The 13157-nt window shown below is 39.6% G+C and overlaps 1 protein-coding gene across 2 annotated transcripts in view; it reads right to left on the bottom strand.

The window, feature by feature from the left end:
• Window positions 1-13157, bottom strand: part of LOC113958185 (BMP/retinoic acid-inducible neural-specific protein 3) — a 179252-nt gene that overhangs the window by 118775 nt on the left and 47320 nt on the right. The gene's annotated exons all lie outside the window — the stretch shown is intronic.

Below are 13157 nucleotides of genomic sequence, written 5' to 3' on the forward strand. Positions count from 1 at the left end.
GTGCACGGAGTTTTTATCATGGATGTTCAGCTGTTCATACAGGAGCACCAGGTAGAGACACAAAAAGGTCTCAAACAAAACATTCCATAGTGCTCACAATCAAAAATAGCAGTTTCAATTGATGGATGCACAAACTAGGCCGAATTAGCTATAAAAATTTATGGAATCAAACTGCTGTCTTTGGAACTAACTCTGACTCAGTGGACCAGCCTCACCAATAACCAAGCATAAAAGGATTACAATAATTGAGTTGTGAGACTGCAGCAGTGTAAATCTTTGCTGGATTGTCAGCAGATGGCTGTGTGTCTGAACAGAGTCCCAAAACCTACTAAAAGTCATTCAATAATAAGCACAATTGAAAACTGAGGAGAGCCTTTAACTTTTACTTAATCTGCTTCTGGAGCTTTCAGGCAAGTTTTCTCTAGCAGAGAAGCCAAGAAAGGATTATTTCATGAAAATGGTCCTTGTCCATCCCCATCAGTTTTGGGGTTTTTTTTCTTCTTGGAATGAATGAAACCTGCTGCCTCCAATTCATTACTGTCTGGACAACTTTCAACCTGGAAAGGTCCTCCTGGCACAAACAGTGTAACTCCTCATGGTACCAACACACTGGATGTGCCCAACCTTAGGACATCCTCAGAAGATTTGTCAAATTTTATGCTTTTCCTAAGTTACAACTTGGTCAGTCACTAATCAGGGACTCATTGGCAATGATTTTCCAAAGCCAGATCAGATGTTTCAGATGTCTCAGCAACACCATCAGTCCCCGAGGTGAGAGAACAGACTCCATTGTACCCCAAACTGTAACATAATCAAGTGTTAATGATCCCAGGCTCAATTTGAAGCTTAGTTCTGCTGGAATCAGGCACATGGCTAAAAAAAAAAAAAAAAACTGGACAATGGGACAAAACTATCCAGGAGGCCATTTATCAGCATCCTCTGACTGAAGAGCTTCTCTCAGCTGCTTTCCTCCCACAAGTAAAATTTGGGAACAGATGACAATTGTCTCAGTGCTGAGAGCTCACTTCTCACAACTCTCACTTCTGAGAACCAGGCAGACTCCAGACAATCCAGCAGAGCATCCCAGCACTGTTTCTCTCCCAGTCAAAGGGATGATAATGGCAATCAAAACTCAGCATGTTACTTCATCAGATGAACCCACTAGTTTGAGCAGGGTAAGGTCATAAGGACACTACAGCCATGCCTCCAGAGGCTAAATTAAACCCTCTTAGAGGGCAGTGGTCTACCCCTGGTGGATGCCAGAGCCCTTAAATCCAATCCTAAAATGCTGAGGAATGTATCTAAAAGTAAATGTTTCACATCCACAGAGAAAACAAACCCAAATGAACATCATTTGAGCAAGTCTGGAATCCATACAGATTCTAGTAATCTTGCCCTTGGAAAACAAATGGTGTCCAGTCTATGCCCTATTTATTTTTTGTATATTTTCAATAACTTCAGCTTGGTTTTGATCCAAAGCAGGACAGTTTTCCCACGCAAATCCATGTCCTGACCTTCCTTACTTCTCCTGTAGCCTCAGACAGCCATGAGCCCTCTCAGTGTGTGTCTGTTTACTGCAGAAACAGATGCTGCTCTATATTAGATATGTTTTGAATTAGGTGGCCTTCATAAAGCATCCAACTGGGGAGCTGCATTTCAAAGAGAAGGGGTGAGTTTTCCATGACTCTTTCACCACTGTAAATGTGTCTCTGTGCTGGGTCTGGCTGGGATAGAGTTAATTGTCTTCATTACACCTGGTAAGGGGCTGTGCTTGGATATGTGTGAAAACAATGTGGATATCACAGGCTTGTTTAAGTTATTGTAGGAAGCTGGTAGACACTTTCTGGTGCTTTTTTTCACTGCCATCAAATATGTAACAGCCACACAGCATGTCTCAGTAGGCTCTTGATTTAAATACCATATGTATTTGTAGGTGGGAGAGACACCTGTGAAATATATAATTATTTGCTATGAATTTGGGTCTAGGAATCTGGCTCTTAACAGAAATTTCAGGGATGGTACACAGAAAAAAAGAATGATGTATGTGTGTTACTGACAGGAAATGGAGAATAAAATCTTGTTTTGTCTTTGCTTGCATGCATGACCTTTGGCTTTTCCTTTAGGAAACTGCCTTATCCCGACCTGGGAGGACTTGTGTTCACACCAACCTGGACTGGGGCCCAACAGTGATGGGAAAGACAGATTGGAAGGAAGTGTTGAGAACCTTTTCACCATTCTTGGTGGCCAGTTCACCTCTCCTGTTTAACAGGGGGCCCATATTTTTCTTCTGTTTCTGCTTGTTGCTTAAATACCTGAAGAACCTTTTCTTGTAGTTTTTGACATCTCTGGCCAATTTCAATTTGAGTTGAGCTTTCGTTTTTCTAACTGCAGCTCTGCACACCCTGGCAAGTTCTCAGTGGGTGTGAGACTGCTTGTCCATCTCTGGTACACTTTATTTAGATTTGAGCAGACTCAGAAGCTCACAGTAAGCCAAGAGGTCCTCTCATTCTGCCTAATTCCCTTACCTTTAAAAGGGGGGGAATATTTTTGTGCTTCCAGGAGAACTTTCTTGAAATAACCCCAGCACTTGCTGGCTCCTTTGTCCCCCGGGGAAATCTTCCCATGGAATCCCTTCCAGCTCCAAGCAGGCTGAACTTTGTCCTCCTAAAACCTAAACCCTGAGCAGGATGCCAGGCTCCACAATATTGTGATCTCTGCAGCCAAGGCTGGCACTGACCAAGGCACCACAGACCAGTTTTCTTGGTTTGGGAGCAGCAGTTCCAGCAGTGGTTCATTCCTGCTGGCACATCTGACAACTGTGCAGAAAGCAGTGCTCTGGGCATTCCAGGAACCCAAGGGATGACATGTGAGCCACTGTTTTGTTCCTCCAGTGAATGTCTGCACAGTTGAAGTCACCCCCAAGAACCAGTTTCTGTTGATCCAAGGCTTCTGTTGATCCATTGCTTCGTTGGCCTGATCATGTTGGTTTGGAGGTGAGTGGCAGCTGCCTGCTGCAAGATTCCTCCTTGAAGATGGCCCAGCTGATCCTGACCCAGAGCCATTAGACAGGGCTTCCACAGCTGCCACAGCTGACTCCTCTCCATTCAGGGTTCTCCCTAACAGAGAGCACAACTCCTCCTCCTCCTCTTCCCTCCTGCCATCACAATCCTCCAGCCATGGCACTTGTCCTACCCTGTTTTAGTTACTCCTGTGGTATAAATTCCTGCTGGGCACAGAGCTCCACTTCCCCCTGTTTGTTCACCATGCACTTGAGGTGCTTGTTCTCCTGGTTCTCTTCTTGGAAGGAAGCTAAGGAACATTTGTCTCTGCTCTTCATGGCCTGGCTGATTTCCCTCTTGGGAATCCTGCCCCTCAAGGCCTTCAGATTAAAAGCCACCTCACCAAGTTGGCCAATCTGCTGCCAAATATTCACAGACATATTTATTTACATGTCTATTCCATAGACAAGTGTTCTTGGAAGAACACTCCCGAGTCATCACACCCTCTGCAAGCTCATGATTCCCTCCTGATTTACTGTGTCCCTGACCACAATCTCTAATGGAAAGCCAAACCACAGTGAAATGAAAATAATTATCCATTTTAGGAAGCCATTGTGAAAATTACAGCTTTCCCATGTTGATCTTGAGGGTATCATTAGTGTTGTGGAAATTCGGTTGCATCAATTGTTTTGCTTTAAAAATAGCTTGTGTTCTGAAGGGTTGTGTGTAAACATTTTTTTGCCTGATTCTTTTATGACCATGTCAATTCACAGTTTAAGCTCCAGCTATCTGACAAAGTTTTGTGACTCATTTTGTGCTTGTCTTTTCAGGTGCATTGTCCAGAACTATCAGGAGAGCATGTCCATCCCTCATTATCCTTGGAAAACCACAGGTTTGATGAAAGAGGAATGACACCAAAAAGAATGATTTCTCTCTTTCATCTTTCCTTTAATTGCAGATTTGTGTGAACTCATGTAACTTTACTGTAAGTTACCTAAAGGCTTGAGTTGCTGGTTTTGTTGTTACTTTAGCTCAGATTTTTTTGATTTCTTATTGTGGGAAGAAAAAGAGGAATTCATAATCTCTGTGTTGGTAATGAATTTATTATGCACAACTCGCAGTATTTGAATTTTATTTAGCTGTCCTCATTGAGCTAAAGCTTGGTCAGCATTCCTATACATACAAATTTACATCAATTTCTGATATCCTATTGCTCCAAAGTAACTATTTTTCCCAAGAGTGCCCAAATATCCAAGTAAGAATTATTCCTGACAACCAAGGATGCGAAATTGTCCTTAAATAAAACTGCCAAACTGTAGAACATTTTGTAAATACAAATAGGCTGTTACATCCTCTTCAAATGATCGTGTTTAAATCAGATGGTTTCCTGCAAGGCACAGTGCACTGTTTCTAACAGAGATATGCCCCATACTTGGAGATGTTCATGTGATTCCCTGTCCAGCCTATATCCAAATATCCTTATTGAATTAAAGAAAAGGTGTCATGTTGGTAAAGCATTAAATTCAGCTTCTGGCCTGTGAGAGTTCAGTGTTTCAATCCCCAGAGAGCTTCTCTATGGCCTTCGTGCTTCACTGCAGCTCTCTAAGAAACAGGGTTGAGAAATGTGTCTTTTTCCAGCTCCCTTTCTGCTGTTGCCCATTGAGATTCCAAGCCCTCCCAGCCTTGTGTCCTGCTGTAGGAAGCACCAGGCACAGACTGGGAATATCAGCTTCCACAGGGATGCAAATAGAGGCAGCTTTGGCCTGCAAAGGCTGCACCAGAAAAACACAGGACTCAACTAATGCAACAGAGCTGCAAACCCACAGAGATGAGCCCATTTGCATCAGCACACTGCAGTAATTACTTAAATATACAGATTTTTATACATACAAGTGAGTATCCATATTTTTTTATACGTGGGTCGATGTTCCTTCTCAAAATACACGAAGTTTTTAAGCAGCTCTCAGAGTTGTGCCATCTGTACTCTGGTCAAAATCTTCACTTCATCAGCTAAGGAAGACTATGGATCATTCAAGATGCTTTCCCTGGATTTATTCTACTGTTGTCAACTCACTTGATTTTCTCCCCCTTTTCTTCCTGGCTGCCTGTGTGAGCTGTTCCTCCTCACCTCAACAACATTTTTTGCCAGAACGTAGGAGAACCTTATCCCCAGTAGTTTTAGCATAGAGCAAAAGACTTTTTAGAAGGTTAAACTAGGAAACATCTCACAGGAAAATTAGAAGGGAAAAAAAGAGAAATCGCTCCAGGGGAAATTATCAGCTGAATTCAAATTCTCATCTTCTAAAAATGAATTCTCTAGGGAAACCCCCCTGATCCCCCAGGAGCTGTAAAGGGGCAAACACCACGGGAACACACATTCCTGGGAAACACAGCAAATTGTTTCAGGTCAGGTATGAGCAAATACACCCTTTTGCTCACTCCTTAGGACCTTGTTTCATCCGTTCAGCTCCCTGATCTTGCCTGGATTTATCAAACTCTTCGTTCTTTCCCTCCTATCCAGGCTGTCCATCAGAGCTGCATTTCCTCCCAGAGCTCTGCCAGTGCAGCTTGGATAACTATCTGTGGTACTAAAAGCTAATAAATCTTTTGGAAAGGGGGGGGGGAGACAGGGAATGCTGGGAATGCTCTGAATTTAAAGCCTGTTTTATGTCCTTGGCTCAGCAGAAAGATCCCCTCTGTGAGAACAAAAGCTCCACCATCTAAGTAGAGCTGAAAATTCTTGAACTGGCAAAATATTTCCTAAGTCTGGGCTGAAGTTTTCCTCTGGATAACCAATCACAGCTGGGCACTGCCTGAGAGGATAAATCTTAATTGGCCTGTCTTTTACTCCAGGCTTTGGAAGCTGATCTAACTACCTGCTGTATTTCCCTTCACTGAGTAAAACAAAATTGCTGTTTCAAGTGAGATTTCATAAATGGTTCATTGCAAAAATCATTCATATTACCTAGAGGTTAGAAATCAATAAAATAAAATCTCTGTGAATAAAAGCCCATCAAGGAAGGAGAAACCCATTTCTAAACTCTGGGGTTTTTTTTCCTATGACCTGTTTGAATAGTCTGATAGAAAAGGGACTGTAGTAGGTTTAGAAAGATTTTCTTGCAAGTGTCTTTTCTCCTCTAGATCTGGATCATGTTGGAGCATCAAATAAAGAATATGTTGTTCCCTCTCAGGTACAGTTACTTATGGAACTGTGACCAGAGGTGACCACTGCTGGCTTTCTTGCTTTTTTGGGAGAATTTAGAGCACAGTAGGGACAGAGGTCCCAAAATGTATTACAGGGAGACTTCTCCAGTGCACTGAAGAGTCCTGGCTCAAACAGGATGTAAAATCCATGCCAATATTATCTGCATTATTTTAACATCTAAATGGATTTAATGTGTTCTGTCTGTCTGAGGATTTCAGATATTTATGAAAGATGATTTCTGTCTCTGCTAGGCTTTCTAAAGCTCCAAGTTCTTGCACTCTCTGACACATTATCCTTTCTGTTGATGAAATATGAGATTTACAATAAGCTCCCTGCCTAACATTGTTCTTTACACTTTGATGAATGTTACACTTGTTCCTAAATTTATGAGCAAATGAAAAACTTTTTCAGCTATGGAATAGAAAACGGAAAATAGGTTTCTCATTTTAATAACTTTAATTAAATTTTTCTATGTACTATAATTTTAACAATCAAAAACAGGAATAGATACACCAGCAAGTAATAAATCAGCCTTGCCATTCCTCTGTTATTACCAACCATGAGTGAATGTTATAGATTTATGTTCCAGTAATTCATCACTTTCCATCCATTATCCTGTGAATAATTTGTTGTGTTTGTAATAACAGATTCTCAAACTCATTATATTTAAATCCTCACAAACTAGAAAGTATATAAAACTGAAGGTTAAAAAAACCTCCTGAATATGAAATCAGCTGCTTTGGTAAAATATGGATCCAAAGTTACAATTTTTTTTTTTAATTTCAAGGGTAATAAAACAGTATTTACCTGCTGCAGCAGAGCAAGAGATGATGGGTAAAGCATCTGTCCTGACAACTGCAAGCAGATTAAGCAGCTGAAAAACCACAGGTACCTTTTATCCTACTGCACTTAGCCATAAGTGTTTTAAATATTATCTCATCTTTGAAAGTGTAAATCAGAATATCCCTTCTCCCATGTAATTCCCCCCCTTTTATGGTGTTGTAAACTTTGTCTGTTTGCTGAAATCTTTCATCCCCAACAGAAAACAACCAGCAGAAGCCTGAGAACATGTGTCATTCTGTGTGAATCACATCCCAAACTTAGGAACTAAATGTGGGGCTTTTCCCAGCTTCACACCTTAAATCTGAGTTCCACTTTTTTGGGTAGGTGTAAGCAACTTGTAGTTTTCCTCCCTATTCCAGTGTGAAAAGTAGACACAATCAAACACAAAACTAAAGCAGTCTACTTAACCTTTGTGCTGCTGAACAAATCATCATCTGGTAGAACTTGCTTTGTGGCTCAAAATGACACACTGCTCTTGCTCTGAGCACTGAAGGTGGTAGAGGCAGCTGAGAAATAACAATTTTTCCCAGAAATGTGCTTCCTCCTGATGAAAATCCCGAGATGGCAGTGCCACAGTTGCCAATGTGTTTTCCTAAAGACAGATTCATTAAATTTCATGCACATAAATATCATGTAATGACACTGAAAGATACACATTTCAAAGCAGGAATTGTAACAGCGGGGTACTACACGGCTGCCATGTGCTCAGACCCTTAACATCCCCTCCTGAGGTGGGAACTGAGAGAGCCTGAAAAAACAGACACTCAGAATCCTGGATGGGAAAGGATATGGCCGAAATATTAAGCATAAAATAGAAGAAGTAAACTTTTAATCATAAATTCTATTAATGAAAAAAAAAAAAGTAATTTATAACCACCGTACAAAACTTCTGAATCTCGTAAAGCAAAAGCTGTTTTATACATTAATTCTGAATCCTACTTCCAAAGGATCATTTCTCTGTTCAAATATAAAATATGAAAATACAAATTCTTCGAATGGGAGGATTTTGCAAGACTCGGGTACAATTTTGAGTCTGAAGATCTAAGGGCAGGTGAGCAACACACTGCAGGCCTGTAAGACATTTGTAATGAAAGCTGAATACAACGTGGAGCAAGAACCTCTCTCCCTTCTCTCCAGGTGCCACATTGTGGATAATCCAGGAATGAAGGGCTGAAGAAAAGACCCAAGAAAAATTAAGCCCCTGTTGTGTAGTGTACAAAAACTGGGGGGGGAAATATATTCCTAAAAAAAAATATATAAAAAATTAATTACAGAAATAGATGGGAAAATATTCAAACAACCCAAGTGTTTAAAGTCTTGCTAAGTGTTTTTGATATAATTTTTTTTTTTTTCTGATAAGAGTGTACTAAAAAATAAACAAGCACACAACATTTTTCTATGAACAGGGTCATAGGATCACAGGGATCTCAGGACATCTCTGGTCCAACTCCTGCCCAAAGCAGGGGCAGCTCTGAGGTCAGACCAGGTTACCCAGGCCTTTATCCAGACAAGTGGTGAAAACAAGGATAAGAGTTTCATCTGCTTTGATTCCTGAATTATTACAAGGCCATGAAGAAAAGCATTTTTTTTCCATTCAAATTTCCACTCACAGGATGAGCCAAAAGAATTCAGTGAGCCATGTCTGGAGCAAGGTCCTGCTCACCGGGTTTCAGAGTATGTCAAGGAGAGCCAGAGACAATATCACAATAACTGAAATTGTATCAAGTGAAAAGTGTATATAAAATGAGAAATCCTTTCCAAGCAAGTCCATGAAAAAGAATATTTGCAATGAAGGGTGATCAGCAAAACCCTTGGAAATGTTTGAAACCAGACACATATGAGCTGAATATATATAAAAATTATCAGTACGTTGTAAAAGCAGTTCAACTGCTGTAGAAAAGATAAATGAACAGGGGGAAGCAAGAGATTGAGAGAACTTCAACTCTAGTAAGGATATTTACAGTCCATGCAGGCAGAAAGCAAAAGGACTGGAATGTCCTCTAAAAATTATCTAATGGCAGTAAATGTCCAGAGATCTTGTATTGCTAGAAATAATTAAAACTTTTCATGGTAAGCACTAGAAAGTAGTAGAGAAAAGGGGAGAGACACAGTGAACCTGCAGTTATCTGCAATATCTCCCTCAAACAGATGAAAGTCAGCTGCTGGGGGGTCAGTGTTTATTAATTTTACAAAACAGAAATTGGCTTAGAAAAGTGATAAGAGCTGGTAGAGGGACTGTTATTGCAATAAAAACTTCCTGCCATTAATGTTTCTTGTGAAAACCTCCTGTGCTGCCTGAAGCCCGGGAGAAGTATGAGCACAACAAGAAAATTAATATAAATTGCATGAGATTAATGTCACTTTGCTGAAAATCCTCCTTTTTATGGCTTTACAGCACCGGTAGGTTGGGGGCTGGAAGCAGTTAAATTGTTTTTATCCTTCTGCTGATGGCATTCCAGAGGATCACAGAATGGTTAAGGTTGGAAAAGCCCCTTCAGATGACCAAGTGCCAGCCCAGCACCACCCTCAGGTTCACCAGTGCCCCCTGTCCCCAGGAGGCCTCACCACGTTTTCTGTGGGGACATTTTTCCCTAATATTTAATATTTAACCTTCTTTGGCACAACTTAAGGCCGTTTCCCTTCTTCCTGGCAGGTTTTTTACAGGATAATTTTGGCTGCTTATTATTTCACCAAGAGAATTCCAGGTCGGCCCAGCCCATGCAACAGCGTGCTGGGATATTGTTCAGATTCAAAAAGAGATGTTAGGCTGCATTTGCCAAATAAACTAGAACCCCTGCAATATTCCAATTAATGGTACCTTTCAGCAGGAGGCTGAGCAGTTGCTGGAGCCCAAGCCTGCCTTCAGAAAACTCAAAGCAACTGGAAAGGGCGAGATAGAAATGAAAGATTAACTTCTGCATTCCTGACTTTCCTTTTACCAGCTCAGCAAGCACACATTGATACACTGAGTCTGAGCCCTTCAGAGATTCCCCAACATCTTCAGGGGGTTTCCCTCATCTCCACAGTCTGGCTGCCCCCTTCATGCTTTATGGAATCACACCTTAAAGCTCAACTGGATCCAACCCCCCATCCTGGGCAGGGACACCTTCCACTAGAAGTCACAAAAGTCCTTAACTCACTTGATTGGTCCCTCTCAAAGTAATTCTCTCCCAGCTTTCTCAATCTCTTCCTCACCCCTAAGGGTTCAACCTATAGTTTTCTTCTACAAAAGCACAACACAGTTGGGGGGGGGGAATAAAACAAGGGGAAATTCACACCAGGATCCATTAAGCAGAGCTTGGTCTTGGTTATCTCGTAAGTAGAAACACATTTGATTTCTCTATAAAATTGCAGTAGGATGAAACACAGTGCTCATACAGAACAAAAAGGTTCCCATTTAAAAATAAATTAATTTAAAAACTTATAGGAAACTTACTTAATAATAATCTTTAAAAAAATAACACCAGTTTTAATTTTTCTTGACTGGAATCCCTTATATGCCTTTAAGGACTCTGGACTTTCAAAATAAAACATAGCAGAGTCTAGTAAAGGCAAACATTGAAATCTGTCTCAAAAATAAGGATAAAAATATTTATAATTAATTCCTAATTAATATTTAGAATTAGGATCTTTAGGATCTTCAAATAAAATATCCAAAATGTGCTTTACATATCATTAGAAGTCTGAAGGAGACCAAACAAATTTGTAATCAATCATTAAGCAGAGAAGTTTACAACAAAGTCCTCTGTCTCCAAATATAAAAATATTAGAACATTGGAGCTTAATAGATTCAACCATAAAGTACAGAAATAAAGCCTTGTCAGTTTATATGGGATTGTAAACACTATATTTGGCTCATGCAAAATTTCATCTATGTTCAAGAAGGACTTTGCATTCATGAGCACCCCACCAAGGCTTGTGCTGTCCCCCGAGTGCACACAAATGAATCTGGTGAAATCCCAGGCAGAAATCCCAGTGCCAGCACCAGTCACCAGCTGGAGGGGTCAGACAGCAACTCCAAACCAGGAGGAAAAAAATCTTTAAGAATTAATCAGTTGGCTCTCCCTGACCAAGGCACAGCATTTTCGAAGAAGAGAATCGTTTTGTTACTGAAGGTTTTAGTGATGAAAACCTTTCTGACTTTATTCTGTTCCCTGCAGAACTCCATATAATTCACTCAAGCAAAATGCCCACACTCTGAGACATTCAGGTGCTGCTGCAGGGCAGGTTCTAGAAGTTGAATTCAGTCCTAATGACTCCATCAAATATCACTTCAGTGCTTAGTGCTGTAACTCCACACAACAGCTTGTGACAGGAGAGGTGGCTGCTGCAGAGCACTAGCATGGGATTTTCATACCTTTCTACCCCAGAACCAAACATGATCCTATGATGCATCAGCAAAGACAAAGAAGGATTCAGATTTTTGGGACCAGAGGACTTGATGTGTCCCCACATAAAAGCCTTCTCTCCCTGAAACACCAATGCATTTCCAAATATATTTCCATTTCTGCCGTATCCTACCATACATTAACTCCAATTATTTTCAATAAAATTGATTTTGTCTGGTAACAGTTTTGCCATGTTTTTTCTAAATGGTAATTCTCTTTCAAAGCAAGAATATCTGTATAAAAGTAAACACCAAAACCAGAATTCTTTGAATTTCTTTTCCCACAAAACAAATTATTTTCTCTTATCGGCACATTTAAAATAACAAACCTAAAGTTTTTCTTGTTAAATAGTCTTGTTCTATAATATCACCAATTAGTTACTATAGGGAGAGAGATTAAACCATAAAAATAACTAAAGTCTAACAGAGGATGAAGAAATTAAACATATAATGCAATTAAATGAGAAAAGGTGGAACAGTCCTTCCAGGTTTTGCATTTTACATCTCTATTGTCCACTCTTCAGTAATTTCTGCTCTTTGTTTTATACCACCTGGAATACATTTTCTGTGGTTTATTATAGCTCTATATTGTACCTTTTCTGTAACCTCCTTATATCCAAAGAAATTTCCATTCTTATAAAGAGCTGTCTCTGCAATCATATGGTTTTGTCACAGTTATAACTTGTCCTACAGCAGAAAACAATGTCATATACAATGTCCTATATAATGTCTGGCAATTTTACTGGAACTGTAGAGAGAAAAAAGCTGTGTTTCCTACTTTTTTTTTTTATGTGAGTAAATAAAAAACTACTTTAAAATAAAATCCACATGCACAGGTATGTGCATGATCTACATAAAATAAAGCAACATCGGAAGACTGAACTTACAAAAACTGCCCACAACTTTATTAAAATAAAGGACATTGTTGTGCATGTTTGTTCAATATTTCAATTCATTCAATCCCATTAAAATCATTTTATCTAACATTTTATCATTTATCTTTGCCTAAAGATAAATCCCAAGTTAACTGAAATATTATAGGATCCCACAAATTAATTCTGAGAGTACTCTTAGATAGGTGAGTGAGACCCAGACATTCCCAGATGCTCTTGTAAATACAGCTCATATTTCAGAGTGGATTCCTGGTTGCTGTGCATTCATTTCTTAGTTTATGTGCTCCTCTTTAACCTGAGTGATGAGGTATTCTGCATATACTTCAAGATATACAGAAAAGATTATAATAACAGTCAAGATGGTTCATTTTAACCTGTCTTGACATTAAAAGGAAAAGGAAAAACAAATCTTTTTCTGCTCTGTTAATTTGAAATATCAAGAGATTTCTTTTCCCCTTTTGTACCAGGTGCAATTTAACCTTATAACCCTCTTCCATATTATTCTTTTAATTAATCTGTACCATAAACTAAAATAATTTTCGTTCTTTTTTAACACAAGCAGCTTTTTTTTAATGTATTTTTTTCTAGTTACTAGGAAGCAGGGGGAACCATCATTTACTGATTGTCTGGTCTTGGCTCAAGCCAATTTAATGACACAGGGATGCAGTTATGGGGTGGTGCATTGACATGTGGAGAAAAGAGACAAAGAGAAAAAGAAAACACATTGATACAGACACCATATTTTGTACCAGGAAGGACAATATTTAAAGTTTTCACTGTTTGTGTTTTCCTTCACTGAGAATAGAGCAACTAAAGCAAGTAAACATTTT

This window comes from Corapipo altera, unplaced genomic scaffold, assembly GCF_003945725.1.
Source record: "Corapipo altera isolate COAL_440 unplaced genomic scaffold, ASM394572v1 90, whole genome shotgun sequence".
In the NCBI taxonomy this organism is placed as follows: Eukaryota; Metazoa; Chordata; class Aves; order Passeriformes; family Pipridae; genus Corapipo; species Corapipo altera.